The sequence below is a fragment of the Ammospiza nelsoni genome, chromosome 8 (assembly GCF_027579445.1).
Source record: "Ammospiza nelsoni isolate bAmmNel1 chromosome 8, bAmmNel1.pri, whole genome shotgun sequence".
Classification (NCBI taxonomy): domain Eukaryota; kingdom Metazoa; phylum Chordata; class Aves; order Passeriformes; family Passerellidae; genus Ammospiza; species Ammospiza nelsoni.
The window spans coordinates 24,566,178-24,582,074 of record NC_080640.1 but is presented as its reverse complement, the minus strand read 5'-3'; the positions used below and the strand labels follow the sequence as shown (position 1 = coordinate 24,582,074).

Here is a 15,897-nt window from a genome sequence, read left to right as displayed (position 1 = left end):
TATCATCCACACCAAGTCTGGCAAGAGCTGCACACCTTAACAGTTGTCCAGCTGAAGTCTACAGGACTGCTCAAAGCAGTTTTTAGTATTTGTAGTGCTGAAGTCCCTGTTGATAAATAATTTACACAGATTATGTAGAAATTCTTAATACAGCAGATTAAAGGCAATTACTCATCTGAAACTGAAGCTTCTGGAACTCATGGAAAGCTACTGGAGACTCAGGTACAAAATAAGTAACAGTTTTATCAACTGAATACTAGATAACATCCTTTCAAGTCCAGACAAGCCAGAATTTAGTCACTCCTCACTGCATAAACACAATATTATATAAATACAAGTTGAATGCCTATAAAGAGTGATCAATTCCAGATGTATCCTCAGACTACTGACCAGTGTCCAGATGTGATGAATCAAGGGAGACAGAAGAAAAATTCCACAGGATAAAACCACTTCACAGAAATGATAGAGTATCATCCCAAGCTTTCTTTAGTACAAGGATAACCATATGATGATTTATTACATTTCTTACTGAATTCTTGTTCTGTTAGACTGCAAGAGGTGAAGCCACAATTAATAGCATAAAGAACCATAAGTTTCTTTAAAACTCAGTAAATGCTAAACTGTACTAAAGCTACTCCATGCAGAAGCTGACATTTTCAATCAGTAAAGGCATACAGAAAAATGACCAAACTATCTAACTTGCATAAAATATCAGTAAATCAAGCCCCAACTATACTAATTGCTGTTAACTGACAAATCAATACCTCTGAAGATGGAGCTCTAGTAGGCTTTTGTAGTCAATTATTGCTCCACCAATAAATTGCCCTGTGCTCAACTTTGATGAGTCACACAGTTTCTTTAGGTCTCATTCATGTCTTAGAAGCAAGGGAGGTCACATCTCCTGATGCGGTGTCAAGAGGACACAACGTACCAGGAGATGAAGATTCCCCCAGAGAATAGCAGGGGGCAGTGAGAGAACTCTTGCTCTTGCCACCTTTCCCACTGTGGCCAAACATTCATCGTTATGGTAAGCCTGGACTGGGGAAGCCAACACACCCTGCAGGGACTCCCTGCTGGACACTGCAGGTTCCTGGCCCTTCCCAGGAGCCCTTCCCCTGCTCAGAGCACAGGGCTGACAGGGGCCCTGCCCTGCCCCGAGGGGTGCCCAGGGAATATACACAATAACCCACTCCTGCAGCAACGAGAACAGCACCGCTTGCCCTTCTAGGCTCTAATTATCCCTTCATGAGCTGAAACCCTGCATCTATGGGCCAGTGACAATCCTGTTAACAAGACAGCCTTTTACAGAGACAGGCACTGCCTACTGCTGTTTGGCCATTTTTTCACCATTAAGAACAGGCGTTTTTCCCACTAGAGCTTCACCGTGGCCTTTAAAGGCCAGGAATGTTTGTGCAATCACTTATGTAGAACATTAAAATTTTAAATTGCACATGGAGAGCTGAATGGGTAAGTTAGTTTGCTAAAGCAGTGGGAACTGAGCCAATTGACATGTTTTTTTTTTCCTTCAGTATTACTTCTGCTGAGGGAAGTTACCACAAAGGAGTAAGACACATTTTATCTTGAATACTTCACAGACTGAGTGAAAGCAGAAAGAATCTTCCTTCCTTCTTTTCCCATTGGAAAAGGAGAGCTTATGAGCACTCTATTTCACTATCCTCTCTTTTCAGAGAACAGGGGAGGGAAAAAGCCCTTATTTTGCATATTTACAACCCAAATTTGATCTGAATTTGGTCTGGCACAGCCCTACTTTAGGAATTCCAGTAACTAGGCTGTAGAACATGATTACAAGAGAAAGCAGGCTGTGAAACCCCAGAACAAGCAAAAGCACGTGGGATCCCAAAAATCACAATAGGGAAATTAATTGGGTTACATAGAACATTCTGAAGTTTATAAAAAAGGACAGTAAGATTACCTGGTAATTAGTAATCACACAGAAGTCCCTGGAATTTCAGAGCTTAAATATTAAGCTCCAAAACTTTAAATTGCACCTGCTATTATTGCATGCTGGTATTTAACTCCTATCAGTTCTTCAGAACTAGTCTATTTGCAGTAGTCTGTATGATCTCCAAAGAATGAGACATCTGAGACTCACACAAGTCTTATAAAGATCTGCAGGTTTTCCAGAGGCACCTGGTTGTTAATACTTTCTGCATTTCCAGGGTCTTCTGTATATTCAACAATGGAAATGTTTCTGTTCCTTACAAAAAAGTTCATTGATTCTCTAAGCACCAGGGAACAGACCAGCATGCTAATCGAAAATGCTTCACATTTTTTAAATTATATTAGCATTCTGGTTTTGTTCCTTGTTGCAAAGGATGAGTACATCCTTCTGAAGTGGGGAAGCATCACACTTAAGGCAGTGACCTAATTCAGTATGCACCTGGCTTCATGCCAGACTGTGGGGACTTTCCTTGTGTGAGCATGTTTTACTTTAGACGTGTCCTTTTCATTCAGCATGCCCTAGATGGACACTGTTTAGCTGCTCATGAAATTCCAGCTGAGAGTTATTTTATTGTTCATAATTTCACCCAGATGGCACACATATTCACTGTCTTAAGCCTGCTCCACACACATATTTCTCTTCTTGGCAAGTTACACAATGAAAACATAAGGTCCAATGTCATCCCTTGCACATTCCCTTTTATTCTGAAGACGAGTGCCACTGAGAACAGGACAGCTTGGAACGTTAGAGGAGCACTGGGCACACCTTTATCCTCTCACCTGCTGAAACCAAACACAAAGCAAGCTGGGCATCTGCTGTTGCAGAAACCCCAGCGGGAAAAACCTCAAACCTACCTTAAGTACACATCACTTCATCTCTGCTTAGAGAGTCTGCTGAGGTGTATCCACAGAAAAGACAAAAGAATTTTTCCAGGGTTTTAGTACACAGTTCTACTTGAGTTAGTACTTAAGTCAGATTTGTCAGCTATTAGGAAAAAGGAAGTGGGGAAAAAATTCTCAAGAATTAACTGCTGAAGTTCTCACTTTGGAAAACTAATGAAGAATCTCACCCTCTTTACTGACCAAAAAACCCCATCTTTTTATTACAGTTCTGCCACCTGATATGCTTTCAGCTATGGCTCTGCCTCCCAAGCATACACAAACACATGCACAGCTGGATGGGAGAGAAGTTAAAAGGCACTATCAATTTATGGAAAGACAACCCACATTCAATAAAACCAATAGGAAAGTGAAAATAATCACAAAGTATTTTAGACCTTACCAGTTTCACACTGAATTCTGAACAATCTCAAAGCTTTGCTTGTACACATTGCTACCACTGCCCAGGGTAAGCATATACAACAAAGCTTATTTTCAACTTCTTGAAAGTTTAGAATATGGCATACTATTCCAATTCATCCCAACACCCCCTTTTAGTTGATCAGCACTGAACTTCAGCTTTGCCTCAGTTTTGTTGCTCACCTTACCTGGTTGACACCAAAGGAATTTTTCAAGCTACCTCTTGATTTTCATCAGTTTCCTTTCCTCTGCCAAAGCCAGAGTCCCATGGGGGAAACAGGGGAACAAAGATGACTGTGCACTGATCACTGAGCATCTCACTTCATTTTTAATAAAAGACGTGGGAAAAAAATGAACAGTGGTGAACTGTCCACATTAAAATTCATCACATAAAGTGCTCAGCATATCTGCAATAGGTAACATCAGATATTTCTTTAATTTCTATATGGGAAGGGAAAAAAAATCATGCCTTTGGCAAGAGGACGATTCTAGAACTCACAGTATACCAGGAATAAGCAGTTCAGGCATGGGAACCATAGGAAAAAGTTACTTAAGTGAAGAGTGCAACAAACACAGGATTTATTACTCAAAAAATAATATTCTCCATGCAAATAGTTTCTACTACAAAAAGCAACATTGTTGTTTTGCCAGCAGAAACGCTGTGCTCCAAAATAAAATTAAGACCAAACCTCCACAAGTTTCCTCTGCAACATCAGAGGCTGCAGTATACAGGGAAGATATATCAGGTTTCTTATCTCCCTTGTTTCATGTGATAGGTCAACTCACTCTCAACACCAGGGAGAGATAAAATCAATAAAAAACCTGCCTTTTCCAAGGACCAGATCCTGCTTATTAATTACATCTTTTCAGGATAAGCAAGTGAATCAACAGACTTTGTACTGACTTGTAAAACACAGAAACATAGAAAAGAGTAGAGTTTCATTTTAATAGCAGTGCTCAATCATCTCAGAGATCAAGAACAATCAAGCAGGTCATGCTTTTTACAGCTTGCCCAAACTCTCTCTTGCAATTTCTGGCTCAGTTTCAAGTTCCCAGGAATGTGTTTTTACAACAGCAACAAAGCCTTGGGGGCTGCAGGAAGGACCCATCCTGCTCATGCACCACACAGCCCTTCCCTGCCCCATGCACACGGGCAGAAAATAAACCAGCTTGCCAAGCTGACAGAATAGGAAATACTGTGCAGTTTAGTGCCTCTGTTCTCACAAAAAGCAAGCAGGGGGTGATATCCAACAACCTAGAAATGGTGGCATTTTTGCCATGACAATGCCTGGAAAAAGTAGTCACACTGTCATGCTTGAAGGAAATAATAACTGTACTGTAGTGGTTTAAATACAATTCTTTCGTGACCTACTGTGAAATAGCAAGGAAAAAGAGCAACCTTTTGCTGAAGCAGTTTTATCTCCTATAAATGAGAGAAGCAAGCATGTTATCTCTTGTCCTGGCATTTGTTGTTCCTAAACAAAACTAAACCCATTACATACTTAAGTGTACAAATGAAAGAACAGTATTATTCACATTATTTACTTTATAACTAATCCAAAGTAAGCAATGAGCTTATGAATAGAAGCCTTGCTTTGGCCTCAGTGAATCCAAAGCAAGTCCAGTTGTCCGGAAAATGCTGAATTAAAACTGAAACCCAACCAGCTACACCTTAACCACACTGGTCAGTATTATTCCATTTCAGGAAACAAAAGTCAGCTCTCAGCCACCTTACTGTTTTTATGAAGAGACGCATCTGTTTGGCAAGAAAAACTAGGTAAGATGTCCTGGGTAGGACCAGCTGCAGGAGTTTCATTTGCTTGCTTGTTTTAAAATTATTACTGAACAGCTGTCACAAAAAGCTCTTCTATCTTCAGCTTTCAAAAGACAGTAGCTTTTCTGTATGACACAACTTTTCCTATCACTTACATTATTTAGCTTGTGGGTTTCTGCACTGCTGTTGGTGCTATTCCTCTTTTTAAATTTGGCAAGAAAACCACAAACTCCAAGTTTGGTGAAGCATGTCTTCTTCCCCTTATTCTCAGGAAATTAAAGGAACAGCAGTTTTATATGATTACACTTACTGCACCTACTTTGCTGGTTGCTAGAGCTCAACCTAGAAATAAGACCAGAGGCACAAGAGCTACATCAGCACAGTTATCAGGGAAGATCCTTCTCCTGGTATTCCCAACACCTTGAAAGTAATGTTGTTTTTCACATGTGCATTAGGCAAGAACCCAGCCTGTTCTTACCACGAGGCTTTGTTAAACCCTTATTAAGGACACAGTCCCCACAAGGGGCTGCATAAATTATAACACAGCAGCATTTGGGTTCCTGGGCACAACACTGAGCAGCCATAGCCAGCAACCATCCACTGAAAGGTGGCAGAGCCTCCCACCAGCCTGTGTAACACTGCACACCCAGTCAATGGAAAAAGCCTGTGGAGGACAGCTTAGGCAAAACTAAATCCCACTTACAGCAACTGCAGCTTATCTTCAAGGATGCACAACAGTCCCTGTTAGACCACATGCTGGGAGATGTTTACACCTCTTTCTGTAGGACAAAGCCACAGCTGCAGCAAGAGGCAGAAATTAAACTTAAGATTCCCAGCAGTCTTCAAAAAGGTAATGCTGTAGGTAGGGCTTTTTTGCACAGAAAACAGCCTGCTTCAGAAGGACAGAAAACCAGTTACACTTAGAAACACAGCATCACCTTGAATCAAAGTGAATGAGGAAAGGTGAAATACTCTTTGTGCACTCCCAGTGTCTAAACAACTTAAAAAGCTAAATATTTCCCCCACACAAGATGAGCCTGCTCCCTCAAATGCAACAAGTACAAGGTGATTCCAGCTCACGTGCAGAGCATCTGCACAGCACACCTACACTTCCACTGATGCTATGTTCTATTAGTTAAAACCAATCATTGAGAATATCTGCAGAGTTCCACTGTGGAATGGTAGCTGGCAAAACCAAAGAGATCAGAATAACATGGTTTTCCTGCAATTGCTTTACCTGAGTTCCACATCTAACTGCATTCCCAGAATCAAGCTGTCTTCTGTTTTCTCAGACCTCTGTCATCTACTTAGCTATATATGGAGATCAAGATAACATAGCTACTGTAACCCAGGCATAGTGAAAATATAAATGCCAACCTATGTAAACTCTGGAGCTGTTTTTAAAGGGTAATTGTCATTCAAGTTCATACATGGAGCCAGTGAAGACTTCTCACTGTGGGAGGTAAGAACAAAGGTCATACATGCAGTTTCCTCGTACTGTAAAGCAAATCTCAAAATGCTGTAGAGCAAAACAGATCCTTTGAGGCACTCACAGGTGGCTCTCACACGGAGATTTTCTTTTTCTTAAGTAATCAAATGAAGGGGTGGAAAAGGACAGTCCATACCCAGAGTGTTCTTTCTAACAGTTGCACAGCATATTGGCCAGCATTTTAAAAAAAGTTAGAGACTTAATAATGTGGAGAAGTTAAACTTTTTCCTTTTTTTGTAATTTTTTCCTATGGTAAGTGTGATACTGTTTTCAAGGATGTAATATTCCAGACTATGATGCAGCTATAGCAGTCGAAGTGGAAACAAAAAGAAATTAAATTCTCAAGTGCATCCAACTTTCTTAAAAATACTTTCAAACTTCTATTAATAGCCATCTTAAAACCAGAAATGTTTATAGGAAAATGATTTAAATTTAATAAAAACGTTTTGTGGGACAACTATGCACCACAGCAATATTCTCTGAAGTAATGATTTATTGCCAAATTTTTTGAGGGTTACCAGGACCAGGGAATATTTGTACATGTCTCCTCGGTGCATGTTTGAAGATCCTGAAGTGACCATTGGAAGACATTTCTGTGCATTTTGTCCAAGGGGTAGTCTGGACTGAGAGTTTTAAAACAAGGAAAACCAGCTTAAAATACTACTTGATCTAGAAATCCTGAGAAAATGGTGCTTTGAAAATTAAATACCCCCAAGTTTTTCTTAAATAAAACTGAATCAGCTAGTTTAAATTCACATGTGGTTTTGAAAACTGTGCTCACTTTGCTATTTTTCAGTCCTCAACTGAAGATGGAAGGAGAAACACAAACTACAAATGTTTTTAGAAAGGCTAAAATTCAGTGTAATAGCTCAGGTTCTGCTTTCAGCACAACAAATCAGCCACGGATATGTCACCAGCCATGAAAACGGGATGCCAAACAATTGAGAAACATCTGGTGCATTCCAGAAGCACAGCTAATGTCATCTGTAATTTTTCAGTATGACATTATACCTAAGCATTAACTTACTCTTAAAGGACTAGCAATACCAAGCCTGACCGGAAGCAGAAAAGCCAGCAGCTTGTCAGAACTATCTTGATATTCTCCTTGTATTGAGAGAGTTGCCAGTATGAACAACCAGAAACCTCAAACACTGAGCACTTGGGCACTATGCCGCTTCACCTCTCTTGCTCTGTTTTTCAAGCCCCTGAAGTCAGTCTGGACCACTTGAACTGCCTTTGCTCCCCTTTTCTTCAGAAAGAGATCCTCATGGTCTGAAGGGGAGAGAAGCCAAGAGTTCTTGCAAACCTCTGCTAAGTTTTTGCAGGCTCCTTGTACTCTTCTTTTGCTGTGTTCATATCTCACTACTTTTTTTTTTTTTTTCTAGTTTGTTTTGCTTGTTTTGCTTCTCAGCAGGGACACAGAGGTTGTTACCACAGACACTTGTCACAAGTGCCATATTTAACACATGGTTCTACTGGCAACAGCTTCTACTACACTATTTGAACACTTGTCCAGCGTTGCTTTTTTCCCCCCTCCCTTCTTTGTCCCCTCACACAGTTGATTTAAATCCCTATCATTTCCACCTGCTCAGGACCTTAAACTAAAGAGGAATTCTGAAGAGTTAAATGCAAAAGAATTCAAAACCACTGGATTCTGTCCAAAACCTAATTTAAAAAATCCAACATAAAGAAACATGCATAGCAGCACTTCAGAGCAGAAACTAATACAGTGTTTTGGATGTTAACATCCCAGTTTGCCAAACACTTGGGGGCACTGGGGCAAAGTTTGCCCTGCAGAGGCATCTTACTGGAGCAATGGTTTGACTGTGCTGGGAAGAAACCTGCCATGCCAGCCTCTGTCCAGCCAGCACTGACTGCAACCAGTACTCATCCTGCTACCTCACAAATTGTATGTCTCTTCTTCACAAGACAGAAGTCTTGTACAGACAGAAGACGTGCATCAGGAACTCACAGAGCACATGGAAGATGGACTACACTACCATCACTCAGCAGTCTCAATTTTCACTCTACCAGAGCACAAGATGTGCAAGGCATCTGCTGCCCCTGGGGCAGCGAGCAGCATCAACAGTGCTGTCAAGTTCCATCCTTTCTGACACCACTGCCTGGGGAAGCCTTTAAGAGACAGCCGAAGTGCTACCACAAGCCATCTGAAAGCTGTCACCTAAAATACTCCTGCAGGACAGACTTTATGTCACAGAAACTTACAACTTAGCCTCAGGACTATGGGTTCACTCTGAACGGTGCTCAAGAGTAGCACTTGGTGTTTTCAGTGTGCTTCAAAACACAAGTTCATTTACATCACTTCCTCTGCTTTTATTCAGCTGTGCTCCCAACAGCTTCAATTGCTTCCTGTGCATCGCTGCTCAGCACCTGCCCCTGCAGCAGCAGCACAAACTCCACCCAGAACTCTCCAAGTATCATCTCTGCGGTTTCTACGGAGAGGATGCAAACACCACACACCAGCACTGGGGAAGCAGAAAATCTGCCTGGTTACTGATCTGGCTGCAACTGACTGTCACACACAACACACTACAAACACAACAGCCACACACAGAATTAGCTCAGAACCTCTGCACAGCAGCACCTCAGCCACCAGCTTTAAATTTTCATGTCTTCCTACAATTACACACCCGAAAGCCACAAACTGTCCTTCCACGTCCCTGGCAACTGGCATTGGAAAAACCGTTAGGGCCCTTTTCTTTACACAATTACCTGGGGCTAGTCAATACTAAACTGCTCTAGGCTCATACACAACTTTTTGGAGAACCCAGGCATCCTATAATTTTGGTCTTCTATGAAAGCATTCATATATTGTCCTGACAAAAAGCACAATTAACAGTGCAGACATACTAACCTCATTCTGTGCTTGATGTTCATTTATCAGAGTTAAATATAAGAAGTGTCTACATAAAAGAACCTCATCTGCTCAGTAATTTTACTTGGAAATACAATAACTGCAAGTACTGTATTTCTAAGCTACTTTTAACTCCTACCTGTTCTGCATTGTATTGTTTTTACTTTGAACACCTGAGAACCTGCCTGGAGCTACATTCAGCAAAAGGAGACGACTGCTGCCAGCCACAGCCATTAACAGTATGCAGGTAGGACCCATCTCCAGAGGATTTGTTAGCCATGAGAGAAGTTTACTTCCGCTCTACAACTAGCACACTGATTTCCTTGAACTGAAATTCCCTCCAGTATGCCAAAGAGTAAAATTACTTTGCCTAGCTTTTGGGAGAACAAGTGCCAAAAGTGCCTGCCCACCAAACCCTCCCCCAGCACCAGCCCAGCCACCCCTACTGGGTGAGACAGCCACAGCACTTCCATCCTGCACTTCTTCTTTAGTTGCCAAGGGTGTACTTGTACTCAGACTGCCACAGGCCAACATTCTTACCCCTCCATCTATTGAAGCCATGCACTGAGGGACATTTTAGGCCACTTCTAGCCATGGTAGAGAAGCTGATGGGAAGCCTCACTTTTGACAGCAGGATGCACATGGTGGCTGTTGGGTGCTGATCTGTGCTTTCTGGACAGCTGCCCTAAGTGACATCCCTACCAGAGAGCACAGTCCAAAAGAGAAGGATCCAGTGCCAGGAGCTGCTTCACCAGTGAAACACCACCAGTTAGTGCAGGGAGCAGGAAAGGTAAGAACCAACGCAGACAGACCTGCCCTTCAGCACCCACCCACCCCACCAATGAAAGAACTAAAGGGGGAAAGGCTGAAGTGAAACAGAGGCAGCTCTGCCCCGGCTGCCCACCCTCCTCAAACGCACCTCCCCAAGGAGACACGGGCACCCTCCAGTGCAGGGAGACGGGCTGCACACCAAAACCTTCCCAGGAACACAGGAAGGGCCACTGGAAGCAATCACACCCAAGAGCACCGTGCTGGAAAGCACCTACACTGCAGGCAGCCTCAAATCAGTAAACAGGCCAATAAAAAGCACTACTGCCACTTTTTATTACAGCTGGATGTGACTGTCAGGAAATAGACTTAAAAGTACATACATGATTTCCTCACAGGATAGTTTCCTCATGTCATCTGATTTAGATTCTCTGAACTTCACCCTGAAACACCAACTCTTCTGATGCTCTTCCCAGAGCTCATATTTGCACTCACAGCCTGAAGTAACTTGCCAGTTTTATCAACTTGCTTTTGGAGGATTTGGTGAGTGAATGGAAAGAGCCTTTAAACAAGTAAGGTAAAGCAGAGATTGTTTCAAGAAATTATTCTCCCACACCCCATTCAGAAATGATCAGGAGCAAGCAGCCCCTGCCAGCCTGACCACAACGCAGAGGTGCAGCACAGACAGCCCAGTGCCAGCAGACAGACTGCAAGCCTCTCACAAGCATTTCACTGTGCCAGGTTGGCACAGGCAGCACCTTCAAGGATAAGGGAAAAAAGCCATCTTCCTTTATCCTTCAATCTCCCATCTTTAGTGACTACACACAGCTTGCAATCATTACCTTGTTACTCTTCTTAAAAGATTTTCTCAGTTATCAGTGACCATCAGAATCACCAATTTAGACTTCACACACCATAACGTATTAGATACCCAAACAACACTAAGCTGAATAACTTGTCAGTCTACATTTTTAAGTAAACATAAAATACTCGCAGCCTTACAATAAATTTTTTTAGAGGCCTGGATAAAAGCAGAAGCTAGCTGTACCCAAAATGGGCCTCTAAACCAGGGTCTAAAACAGTACCCTATTCAACTACTTTTGCACCAAAAGGCACTCATGACTAGAGGGCTGTAACTTGCAGAATTTTTCCTGCCCTCAAAAAAAAAAAAATCTAAGAGCTTAATAGAAAAGAAATTAAAGATATTAAAGTAATTGCACACTTTCAGATTTTTTTTATGAGCTATAATATTAAAGGATGTGCTGGTCTTTTCTAATCATCATTCAGAATGAAGCTGTTCTGGCAGACAGTAAGAAGTGCCCTTCCACAAATTTCTTCTTATAAGCTGTGGTTCCAACTCAGAAATAAAACTATATTCCCATTCCCTTCATAAAGCATTATATTTCTTTTATCAGCACCTTGTGAGTTCTGGTCTCATTTCCCCACTTCCAGCACTAAGCTTAAAACAGCATAATTAGATATATAGATAAAGCAGTTATTTGTGGTTTGGTCTTTTTTTTCTAAAAACAACATGCTCCTGAAAATATTTTCTTCCCAATGTGCCCTTTAACAATGATTTTTTTTTTAAAGAAAGCCTTGCACTCTTGAAACCCCTGCCTATTTTCTATGTTATTTTTCCAGAAGTAAAATTATTATGGCCTTTTTCCATACTTTCATTCTGAAGGGCTGATCCCTTAGAGGGCAGATGAGCTAACAAAAAGCCAAGGACATAATCAGCTCCAGCACTTATCCAAAGCCTGACTTTCATCCCACCTCTGTGATCCTGTTTCCGCATTATTTAAGGAGAAAATACTGCAAGTCATGAAGCTTGCTTCATAATGACAGGCTGCATCAGAGACAAGAAAAATATTGTGCAATTTGTTTTCTGCAGTTAAAAAAACTGACCTCATATTTCTCATACCCGCCCTCCTGGGAGTTTAGTTTTATCTCTTTTTAAAGTTCAGGTGATTCGATGGATTCTTTTTATAAAGAGGTCCACAGAACACTTCCGGCAAGCATGAAGCAGCAGACTGTGATGCAGGGGTTGAAATTCCCGTGCCAAATATGCTTGTGGGTTTTCTTGGTAAGAGACCACAGCTACTTACTATTTAACCATGCCCTCAGATGATGTTTCTCACTGACTTGGGAAAACCCATATCCTGGGGATGGATCACAAAAGCAAAGAATTTACATTCAAGAGTAATTTGGTGCAACTTCTACCACAATGCAGCAGCTGTACCGACAGCTTTGGGGGTTTCTTTTTCTCCTTTATTCCTTCCTTCCTTCCTTAAGCCTGAGAAAAACGCTAAAACAAAGTCATGGGATCAAGAAGGAAAAGAACTATTCAGCATCAACTAATCTTAATCACACTGAAGTTCTCACATGTTTTCTCCAGCAACAGACAAGCTAAAGAATGTGTATTTGAGCAGTACAGTCATGTACTTCAACAGCCACTGCTCCTCCCATGTTCAGCTGTTGATGGTTCAGGACAGAGGTGCTGTGGTAATGCTCAGTGCAGGCTCCTGATATTTCTGATAAGGACTCACTGGTAGAGTCTCTCACAAAAGCCTCAGGGTGTAACTGAGGCTCCTAGCTAACACCCCTCTGCAAAACACATCTACCTCCACTGACAGCCACTGGGAATATTCCCAAGCTGCTGTCTTTGGTGCTCCTTGGAGACTCTCTATCTAGCCAATAAATAAAGGGAAGCCAGGAGTTTCCCTCAAGCACACTAAAGCAAGGTAGGAATTTGCAGCTAGTGCATGCTGGAAAAGAAGAAACTGTCCTACGAGGCCTAGCATTACAGCCTCCAAGAAGAAGGGGGGGAAAAAAAGGTATTTTTACTGTATGACCTTAAACTGAGAGATACTGACTCAGTGTTGAAACAACCTCTCTTTTCTGCAGTTAAGTTACCGGTGCAAAGACAATAAAGTCAGTCCTTATCCATCATCTACAAGTTTAGCAGAAGAGATCAGCATCTCAATTTCCACCTGACAGAGGGACTTGAAGAGAAGGAAAGCACAAACAAACAGCAAAACCACAGAATAAAGTAAACACTGATTACACTCCACTGAAAACATGTACTACCAAATTTAAATTTCTATATACTTAGGTTTAAAAAAGGTCTTGCAAATTGCAACATCCCCCGTTACTGCTTTAGCATTTCTGAATTAATTGCCTGGTGACAATTACACAATTTATTTTTATGCTCAATACCAAACTCTCACAGTTTGCGAGAGCACGGAATTTACCGAGCAAGAACGCGTTTGACAACCCGGAGATGTAAAACACAGTTGAAACAACGCTCAACATTCCACCGAGGATAATTAAGCACCCTCATCACCATCTCCCCAATTCTGGGGGGTTGCTGGAAGGAACGGGGGTTTCTCGCGGCCGCAGCGAGCCCTAAGGCCGCCCGGGCACAGCACCGACACTGCCCCGGCACGGCCCCGGCACTGCCCCGGGCACAGCCCCAGGCACAGCCCCGGCACGGCCCCGGCACTGCCCGCACTGCCCCGGGCACAGCCCCGGCACTGCCCCGGGCACAGCCCCAGGCACAGCCTCGGCACGGCCCCGGCACTGCCCGCACTGCCCCGGGCACAGCCTCGGCACGGCCCCGGCACGGCCCCGGGCACAGCACCGGCACTGCCCCGGGCACAGCCCCGGCACAGCACCGGCACGGCCCCGGGCACAGCCCGGCCGGGCGCTGCCCCGTGCCCGCCGCCTGCTGCATCCCGCTGCCTGCGGATGCACAAACGCGCTCCCAGCACGCCTACGGCCAGCCAACACAATGGAAACGCAGCCGTGAGGGACAGATTCGTTTTATTGTTGAGACAGCGCTACGGTACAACCGAGTGGCCCGGCGTCCAGGCCGCCGCGCCACGGCGGTCGGGGCAGTCCCAGCTGTGCAGATCCGCGGCCGCCTGGGGCGGTCGGTGCGGGCCGGCCGCAGCCCGCTCCGGGCCGGGACACGGGGCCGGGCCCGCCGTGGTGCCGCTGCCCGCGGCCGGCAGGGCTCCGGGGCGCTGCGCGGCACCTTCTGCCGGCAGCGACGAGGGGCGGCGGGCGGGTGAGGGGCGCGGGGCCGGGGAGGAGCGGGGCCGGGGAGGAGCGGGGCCGGGGAGGAGCGGGGCGGCCGGAGGGCGGAGGGGCGCGGTGCCGCCGTACTCACCGCGCGGGCCGGCGCAGAGCCCGCCTGCACTTCCTGCGCGCTCGGAAATGAGCGGGCGGGACCCTCCGCCGCGCCGCTTAAAGGGGACGGGCCGGCCGCCCCCGACCGCCCCCGGGGCGGGACCGGGTCCCCCGCGCAGTCCCGTGGGGGAAACGGGGCCGTCGCCGCCGCTGCTCGGCAGCAGGGAGGGGCCGAGGCACCTCCCTCCGCTCCCGCACCCCGCCCTGCGGCGCCTTCGCTCTCCGCTGCCCTGAGGCGGGGGCGCGCCGCGCTCCGATGCGCCCCGGGAGCGGCGGGAAGCGCTCGTCTGAGGGCGAGAGCGGAGCGGATCAATGCACCCTCCGCGGCTGTGCCGGCCGCGCCCGCCGGCGGGCCCTCAGCGCCGCGGCCGCACCGAGCGCCACCGGAGGTTCCCGGGCCCTGCACTGACCCTGCCTGCCCTGGGAACAGCCCCGGCACTGCCCGCGCACCGGCAGCGCAGCTCCTCGGCCTGCCCTGCATGGGGCTCCGCGGCTCGCAGCGGCAGCACAGTGATGCTGATTCTCACACGTTAGCAAAGCCCTGAAATGTAGCTTTTATGGTGGAAACAAGAAACAGAATTTCCCAATGATTGTTTTTTACTTATCCAAGTATTTATGTACAGTTCTATATTTCCAGAAGAACGTTTCACTACACCATTTTTTTAAATTATTAGTTTTCTGCAGGGCTTGACCTGAAAGGAAGCCAGGCTTGGGAACGCGTGCAGCTTCCAGCCACACACATGAATGGTGGCTTGTAGCAGTTTAAAAGGGGAAAGCTCAGGAAGCTGGTAAGATAGGAATGTTCTTCCACAGCTATGTACCAAATGGTTTTGGTCCCGCTCATCAAAAGCAGACAGAGAAAGCAGTAAAGGCTTATTAGGTACAGGCCTGCACCCCCTAATTTGAGATCACTGCTGGATTGCCTGGACTGCTCACCTGCCTCAAGGCAGGTGCTGAGGGCGTCCCAGAACAGAGCCCCATGGTGTGAGCAGCAGAGGCTGCATCCTTTGTCACGCTACTGCTGAGATCTGTACCCCATTTAGCACAGAGCAGCCCTTTGTCTTCAGGCAGGCATAAACCCATTTGTTCATAAATAGCTGCACCACACGGTGTGGGAGGGGCTGGGTGTCCAAAGATCAGATCTGTTCAGTCTAGGTTTCAAGCCCTCAGACAGCAAAGGTCTTTCTAGGGAATACCTTAAATGAACAGGGAGAAGACACTTGGCTGGTGTTATCATCCATCCAGACACTTTCCTAGCCATTAAATCTTGTCACAATGCTAGATCATCATTTTAGGTATCCCTCCAAGGTATACTTAAAATGTATATTCATAGAAGAGAATTATCAGAGGATTTTAAATATTCACACATGCACTCCTCAAACTAGGTAAATGCGGGTTTATCACTCTTTGAAAACAGTTTGTAAATATACTATTTTAAACCTGACCTCATGCAGAACTTCGGTGTTGCATGTTACAGATGACTGTTGAACATCCTGCTTGTTGTCTTTGTTGTGGATAATGAGTAGGAGTTTAGTAGAC

General features: G+C 44.9%; 1 protein-coding gene across 1 annotated transcript in view; it reads right to left on the bottom strand.

The window, feature by feature from the left end:
* The window catches only part of CSGALNACT2 (chondroitin sulfate N-acetylgalactosaminyltransferase 2), a 32,755-nt gene extending 18,378 nt beyond the window's left edge, over positions 1-14,377 (bottom strand). The window contains exon 1 of the mRNA XM_059477375.1: positions 14,339-14,377. The gene's annotated coding sequence lies outside the window, so the exon portion shown is untranslated. The remainder of the gene's footprint in view (positions 1-14,338) is intronic.
* Between the last annotated feature and the right edge of the window lie 1,520 nt (positions 14,378-15,897).